The sequence below is a fragment of the Gordionus sp. m RMFG-2023 genome, chromosome 3 (genome assembly GCF_954871325.1).
Source record: "Gordionus sp. m RMFG-2023 chromosome 3, tfGorSpeb1-WG-v2, whole genome shotgun sequence".
Taxonomy (NCBI): Eukaryota; Metazoa; Nematomorpha; class Gordioida; order Chordodea; family Parachordodidae; genus Gordionus; species Gordionus sp. m RMFG-2023.
In genome coordinates this window covers 27,876,237-27,884,909 of record NC_088777.1, presented here as the reverse complement: position 1 = coordinate 27,884,909, position 8,673 = coordinate 27,876,237, and positions in this window count along the sequence as shown.

The following is an 8,673-nucleotide window of genomic DNA, read 5'->3' as shown; positions in this document are numbered from 1 at the left end:
AGTGAAATTTAAAAATAAAAATTGTTATGTATAATGTAAAAAGAAAAAGAATTGTTAAAAAATAAAAATAGAAAAGTGAAGAAAAATAACAAAGAAAATAAATAAATTATCTTTAAAATGACAAAAAAAGAATTATCAAAAAGGAGAATAAATTGAGAAAACATAAGAAAATCCAAGATTAAAAATGACTTATAAAGAGATCACAAAAAATTAGGAAATATAGGAAGGAAAAATAAAAAAACTAAAAATTTAAAAATTACAAGAAAAAAATTTGTTCCTATTTTGTTTGACATTTTAACTTTTTTGATCGGATTTTTTCTAAGCCTTTGGTACTTTTCCTTTTCTGATCAAATCTTTTTCTTTTATGATTAACACTTTTCCTTTTTTAATTGGGACTTTTCCTTTTTTAATTGGAAAACTCTTTATATAATACTTCCATCTTTCATAAATTATTCCGTGAAATTTTCTTGATACAATAAAGTTATTTATACCTAAATTATACCCTAAATTTAATTTATATTTATAAAAGAACCACGTTATTTTTAAAAATATAGATATAAGATATCTGTATAAAAAATTTGTTGATAGCATCAAGACCCGCAAATCGGCCAAAGCTCAGCCCCGTCTAAAATTTAAAAATATATTGGGCCGAGCATGAAATATATTAATAATACTAAAAATAAGATCTAAACTCATGTTATAAAATAATATTAATAATAATTTATCTGTTATAAAGATAAAATAACTCATGACTTTTTACTCATTTATCTTCTCCAATTAAAATTGGGGTAGGGCTTAGGCCTGATGAATAATACTTTGGGCTAGGATCAGGCTGAAAATTTATAACATTTCTAAGTTAGACTCGGACCGAAAATAATTAATACACAGGACTCTAGCTAGTGGAGTGAGATTAACTGTTAGTATTATTCCAATATCATTAACCCTTTGTTAAAAATGGCTCTCTTGTAAAATTATCTAAAAAAATCAAATGAAGATATAGAAAACATTTTGGCTATATTCCTTTTCGCTAATCTACAAAATTAGTTCGAAGTTATGTCAAATTATATATTAATTAACTTTAAAATGTGATATTAATTTTGAAATGTTTCTCAAATTTAAATTTTATTGAAATTATATATTAAGTGTTTACCAGTCTGGCTCCTTGTAAAATTGCTGAACTTTTGTCCTATCAAAGCAGACAATATCTTCATCCATGGCATTATCCTCTCGTAATAAGGCATCCCAACTCTTGAAAGTGTGATGGTTTGGCTTACCTTCAGGTTTTTTCTATTTTTTTTTAAATTGCATAAATAAATTTTGCCTATGAATTAATAAACAAATGAATTTACCATTTGCATTGAGTGATGAAGTACTAATTTATTAAATGTTCTTAGATAGATTAGGGACTAGAAATTATATATATTTAAAAAAAGCTTGGACCTTATGGTTTGAAGTATCCATAATAATATCCTCCTTTTCAATCAATGGCTTGATTTCTAATGCGTTCGCGATCGTCCGCTTTTCGTAGAATAGAGTTTTGCTAATAATTATTTTTAAAATTATTAATTCCTTTTTTTATACTCACGAATCAATAATGTTCAATCTTTGTTTGCATTTGTAACATAGTTGCTTGCTGGACTTATTCCTCACTTCCAAGTTTAAATATTTGTTTTGAACACACACCTTATTTTTAATTCGGTTAAAGATCGATTATATTAGAAATAGATAACTATTTCAAGCTTTATTAATAATGATATTTATTAAAAATTTCTATCATAATATTTAAAATAAATACTATGATATTAGAACACTATTAAATTAAATACAATTTAATAATTGTGTACCCAAGGAACCATAATTTTATCTAAAAATTATCATAACAATTTTGACATACAGACCTGTGCTCCGACAAATCCGTCAACTGCCGTGCAGGTTTAAAAAATCTAATCTGCGGCCGGTTGTGTGCTACTTTTTAGATTAATAATTGATTTGTTTTAGGAAAAGCTAAATTAAATTAAAAGTATAAAATTCATTAGGAAAATACCTATTTTTAGATCTTTATTGAAAATAAAACTCAATTTTGTTATTTTATAGATATCATATATAAACAATATTTTATTTAAATTCTCCAAAGAAATCTCCTTGAATTCAACGTCAACTTAGCTGAGAAAACTCTTCACTATGTGTGCTAGTTGCAAAAACAGGAAAGATTTTTTTTGGCTAGCATGGAAGAATTCTTTTGATCCTATTTTCTCCCCATAAATTCAGAACATCCATATCTTGTGAACGGCGTTTTTTAAGTGGAATTCTTGAATCACTTAAAGGAGTATAATTTGTGCTTGTTGTTGATAAAATCTGATATACCCTCTTGTTTTTCAATCTATATAACTAATCCAATATCATCATTTGCTTATAAGATGTTTATTAATAGATTACCACGATGTGTAATTTTGTTCTATTAGATATATTGTCACATTTTTAGATTTCTAAATCTTAGGGCTAAAAGAGTGGCCAACAATTAGATGATTTTTGAAATAAAAAGTAAGCTATATGAATTAAAATATTTTTACTTGCAGATCGCAGACAAGAAATCTTAAAGCAAGTTTTTTCTAAATAATTCCCTTAAGTGAGATAATTCGAGCTATCATTCAGATTTATTATTAAATGCATTTCCATTTCACTTCTGAAAAGTAATATAAAATTCATTGTTGGTCCTTTTTGTGAAAATAGAAATTAAACTGTTTCATTAGGTTTGTAAAAGAAATTAATAATTCCTTTACGAGATCCGAATCATAGTTTGAAAGTTAGCAATAATGTTTTTCAATTCTTTTCATATCATAATTAGATTTTTATTATTTCCAAATATGCTTCGATCCCAATTACTATATGATCTGGTTGGGACATTTTATTTTTATGTACTCGTTTGAGTGACATTATTGTTATTATCATCATTGGAATTGCAAATTTGTGATAAATGTATGAAATATGAAGATTTTTTTTAAAAAGTGTATGAGCCGGCCATTCACCGTCATTATGAATATTGGCGACGCGTCGGCTTGATCTTTCTTAAACGGTGGCGTTTTCGGTATTATCAAAAATATTGGTACAGGTCTATTTATATATAAGAATTCAATATCTTCATTTGTAAAAAACCTTAGTGCCAAGATTTTTTAAAAAATTATAGAATAATGGCAAAAAATGGCCGTTTGCGGAAGTTATTTTTGGAGTAAATAGGAATTAAATTTTGTATTTGTTAATCTATTTTATTTCTACTTGTGTTAATGGATTGATAATGATGTTAGAAAGAGATGCATGTTTAGTTTCTTATTAGTGATTTTCCGAGGGCCTAACGTATGATTGTCATCCCATTAGGTCTTAGGCCATCTACTTGAAATAGATTTGTGGGCTCAAGAGGCTTTGGAATGTGGGTGATTGTTAAACCTCTATTTATTACATGGTTTATTGCTGGCTGGTATCATCCTTGACTATGTATACAATTGAGACTCTACCCTTTGAATCAACATTGATTTGCATTTTATGGTATGTGGCTTACGATGTCACAACTTAGTCGTAAACTAATGGCAACTCTCAATTGTTCGTCTAATAGAGATTATCAAGGTTACGCTAGGGAGTGATTCTAGCCATTCATGACCAGCAGGTATATCAGCTGATTGAAGGAGTTGAATGCAATCTAAAGGTGGATGGTTGATATATCGGTTTGGTATTACAAAATTAATGGTGTAATTTTTTTTTAAAGATTGATGGTAAAGAGTGCTAATTGGTATATTAGCCTCCCATTTGTTAGTTGCTCAGCTAATCAATAATAGGCCTATGAAGCCTGAGATCATTAAGGTGATTGTTAATCTGAATGATAAAATGATGAATTGAGTGGAAAGGTCGAAACAGAGTAATTTAGAAGGTTACTTGGGCGAGTGCCTAATTGAATGGGTTTACTTAAGGTTTAAAATTGTTTCTAAAAATATTTTGAATTTGTCCTGAATTTTTGATATGAATTTGTTGGTTTTTAAAAGGATGATTAACGGAAAATGCACAAATGTTTTGGTATGTATAGGAATTTACATATTAAAAATAAGCTTTGTGGGATCTTTTACCGCCCTTAAATAAATCAAGTAACAAACAGCGTATATAAGAAACTATTCCCAAAAAGTAGTGTGCTTACTTTAACATACTATTGAAGCATATACAATTAACCAAGCTTGGTGTGGTGTATAAACAGGTGCATACTTGAGAAACAAATAATCATTAAACAGGTGACTTATTTTATTAAAATTTTTAAATATAAAAGCATGTATTGTGTTTAAGAGGAACCTTACTGTACATATACATATTAGCAGCACGATTCCAACAATAGATAAGAACCACATTGCAAGTAGAAATAACTTTCCATCTTGTTTGCATTTCATTAGATCCTTAGACACAAATGTTCGTTGGTCTTCATAAGTGGAAGACCCGAGAAATTCGATATTTTGGATATTTTGATTTTCTAAGGTTTCGAAATCATCCAATTTATGAGGTATCAGATCAAATCCCGCTGTTTCATCTAAATAGGTTATTTGTCTCTTGGTTGCAAATGTATATATGCTATTTAACTGTGTTTTTACTTTTTTAGTTCTAATAAATGATGTATTCGTGACGAATATCGATAAATTTGAACTCGTTTTAATTAATGTGATGGTTGTATTGACAGTCATTTTTAGTGTAAATAGATTTTTTATATCATTATATTTTTTAAAAGAATACTCATTTCTATTCTATAGTTTCTATTAAGTTAATATTTATAATATGTATGTTTCTTTCTATTCTAAAAATATGAAGAAACAGTATATTGCGGTTTGCTAATGTTGTTAATCGACTGAGTCGAGTCGACTTAGTTGAAAACTGAGCCAAGTTTTGGGTCGAAGAAATCGACCCAAACTTTGATTTATGAACTTGGGTCGTGAACTCAAATCGACTCGAGGCGTGAACAAGAGTCGATTAGAGGATGAATATTTCAAATTATTTTTTTTATTATTAATTAACAAAACAATTATTTTTATTTTGTACCATGAGTCGTGAATACGAATTATATACTTGAGTAGAAAACAAATAGTTCTAAGGACTTGAGTAGTCAACTTGAGTCGACTATAGGATAAATAGTTCTATGAACTTGAGTAGTCAACTTGAGTCGACTAGAGGACGAATATTTCAAATTAGTTATAATTAATTAAGAGATTTATTCTGTATTTTTAGATTTCCAACTTGAGTCGTGAATAGAAAAGTCGACTAGAGGACGAATATTTCAAATTAGTTTTTATTATTAATTAACAAAAAAATTATTTTACTTTATACTTTCAATTTGAGTCGTTAATACTTAATATCGAGTTCAATTTTAAATGTTATTTTAGGCTATAATTAGTATTGTTAAATGGTTCTAATTTAGCCGATTTAAATTAACATTTTAGCCAAAACAAATTATATACTTCATTATCTTATTCCACATTTTATTTGATCAAATAAATTCTTATTATACATTTTTTGATATTGAATACTGTATCCTCAAATAATATATTTAGCAGGTATCTGAATAATTTGAAATTATATTTTAACCATTTAGGAAAGGCAGACGTGTGATAATATTCAAAACTATATGGGGGCGAATGAATTTTCTTTAGCACTCCTCCTCATTATTTAATATATATTTAGTATTTTTATAGTCCCCTTTTTAGTCATTCTTTTAGTCATTCTTTTAGATAATTATTTTGTAAATTATTTTATTTTATTTATAAATTAATAACTATTAAAATATTTAAAATTCCCTTATTCTTATCTTGTGTAATTGTGATGTAATATTGGTTTAAATCTTTGTGGATAAGAACTATGACGACTTTATTCTTATAATATTATTTAGCATTTAAGAATTTATATCTTACAAAATATCAACAAGTGTTTACATTACTAAAATAATTAATAATTTTTTTAAGTATCACATCCTGTTTAAATAAAAATAAAAAAGATTACCATACACATACATAAGATATAATATATATTAAAAATTATTTTTAAATATATCCCTTTTTAAAAAATAAATTTTGAATTTAAAAATAAACAAAAATACATAACTTAATGATGATTTATGGAACATGTTGACAATTAAATAAAGACCCATCCCATCCTAGAGAAAAATATTTTGTCTGAAAAATAAATAAAAAATTTATAAAAAATTTAAAATAATCTTCCGTTTTTTACAAAATTAATTTTTATTGAATGAGTTAAAAAATACACAATTTCTTTTTGGGTAAAACTTAAGATCAAATTATGACAATTTATAACTTATTTTTTAGTTGTTTATTATATTTTCTATTAAATTTACCTTTCTTATATTATAGTTTCAAAAACGACTTGTGAAATCTTTATTTAATGTATATTTATTTTATAAAAGATCTAAATATATTTATTTTTAAAATAATCTTCCGTTTTTTTACAAAATTGATTTTTATCTTTTTGAATGAGTCAAAAAAAAATAAATACACAATTTCTTTTGGGATAAAACTTAAGGTTAAATTATGATAATTTATAACTTATTTTTTCTTTGTTTATTATATTTTCTATTAAATTTACCTTTATTGTAAAGTTTCCCGAATAAGGAATTAAAGTTTTATTTTCTGACAAAAGCTGCTTTATTTTATTAAATACATCTTGTTCCCACTTTTAATGCATGTTAATATATGCAATGAAGCGGCTATATCATGTAAATGTAGTAATAGCTCGTGATAATTCACAAGTCCTAAAAAAGATCGCAATTGGTATATATTTTTATGAGTTAGTATACTTTGAATAGTAACTATTTTTACTTTCCCTGTATGCACCCCATTTTCATCTATTACAAATCCTAGAAAAGAAACTATTTCTTTTAAAAAACGTATTGTCGCCCATTTTGCCTTCATACCAGTCTGTTTTAATTTCATTTTTTCACATTGTTCAAATGTTCTACATCATTTTTTCCCGTTATGATAATATCATCCAGGTATACTCCGGTCATTTGGCAGTTCTGTAATGATTATCTATATATCGTTGGAAAATAGTTGACGCACTAGAAAGGCCAAAAGGCATATATTGATATCGATAATACCCAAGTTAGGCATTCCTTTGAGCTCTATTTTATTGGCAGCTGCAAATAAGCATCTTTTAAATCTATGACAGTAAATTTCGACCGCCCTTGTAATTTGGCCAATAGATATCCACAGTTGGTATTGTAGGGTTTAATGTAAACTTAAAATCCGCACAAATCCTGCTGTTGGAGTAGCCCCCGTCATACGCATTTTTGTTGGGTCAATCTCCTTCAGTATTCCTGATTTAATCAATCTATCGAGTTCCATTTCAATTAGTTTTCGGAATGGAAAAGGTACTCTACATGCTGGGTATGATTTCGTTCGGCCTTGCTGACTGACTAAGATGCAGAGTTGTTAAAGTAGCGAGCTACTTGTAGCGCGCTATCTTTTTTGGTAGCTATAGCTAATTTTTTGTAATTATTTAATTTTTTAGCGCGCTACTTTCTAAAAATATAATGAAGGTAAGTATAAACATGGAAATTTAAATATAATATCATAATTAATTATAATTTTTATGATTTATCATTTAATTTTGAAATTGAAATATATTTTAAATTTGTAATTTATATTTTCATTTGTATTATAAACCTAAATCACGTGTTAATAATTTAAAATGCCATTTCCTATGGATAACCAAATCGTTGAAAGTGATTCAGACTATGGTATTAATTGTTAATTGAGATTGTTTTTTTATATATTTAAACTTGTTTAACTTAAATTGCTATTATTTGAACATAACCTATTTAATATGTTACGATTATTTTAGCCTGTAACCTTGTTTCGTTTATATTGTTTTGTTAATATATTTTATAATAAATTAATTTAAAATAAAGAAATTTTTATATAACATTTTCCAATATTTCCACCATATTAGCATGGTGGCAATGGTGGGATCCGACACTATTTATAGTTAGGAACCAAATAATAAATTTAAAGAAAGATGTAAAATATTAAATTTAAATTAACTTCGTAAAATAAAAACTAAATTCTATAAATCAGTCTGCAGATCCTATCTAGAAGATATATAAAATCAACATGCTGACTTCTCAATAAAAAAAAAGAAAGGTAATATAAAACATAGATTTGCTATTTTATTATTTTTATGATATTCTTATTATCATTCATTTGATTTACCAAGTTAGTTAATATTTAAGGCAATGTCATGGCCATTGGGATATTTTTTTTTATAAATCGTCTATAGGTCATTGTTAAAAAGAAAATAATATATAATACAAATAAATAAAAATAAAAAATAAAATTCAACGAAATAAACATCTTCTTAACCTTTAAAGACCATAAAAAAACAGTTCAAAGTACAAGGTCGATGAACTTGAATTTATTTTTAAAAAAATATAAAATAAATATTTTTTCAAAGTACAAGGTCAATGAACTTGAATTTATTTTTTTTATAATAAGAGTTCAAAGTTCAAGATTGATGAACTCGTTAAAAAAAGTTAATTCTAGCTAAGAGAAATTTATATACGAAATAAAACAAATAAATAACGCGCTCAACGAAGCGATATATGATAAATTCAGTACTAAAAGTGATCAAATTAATATCGAA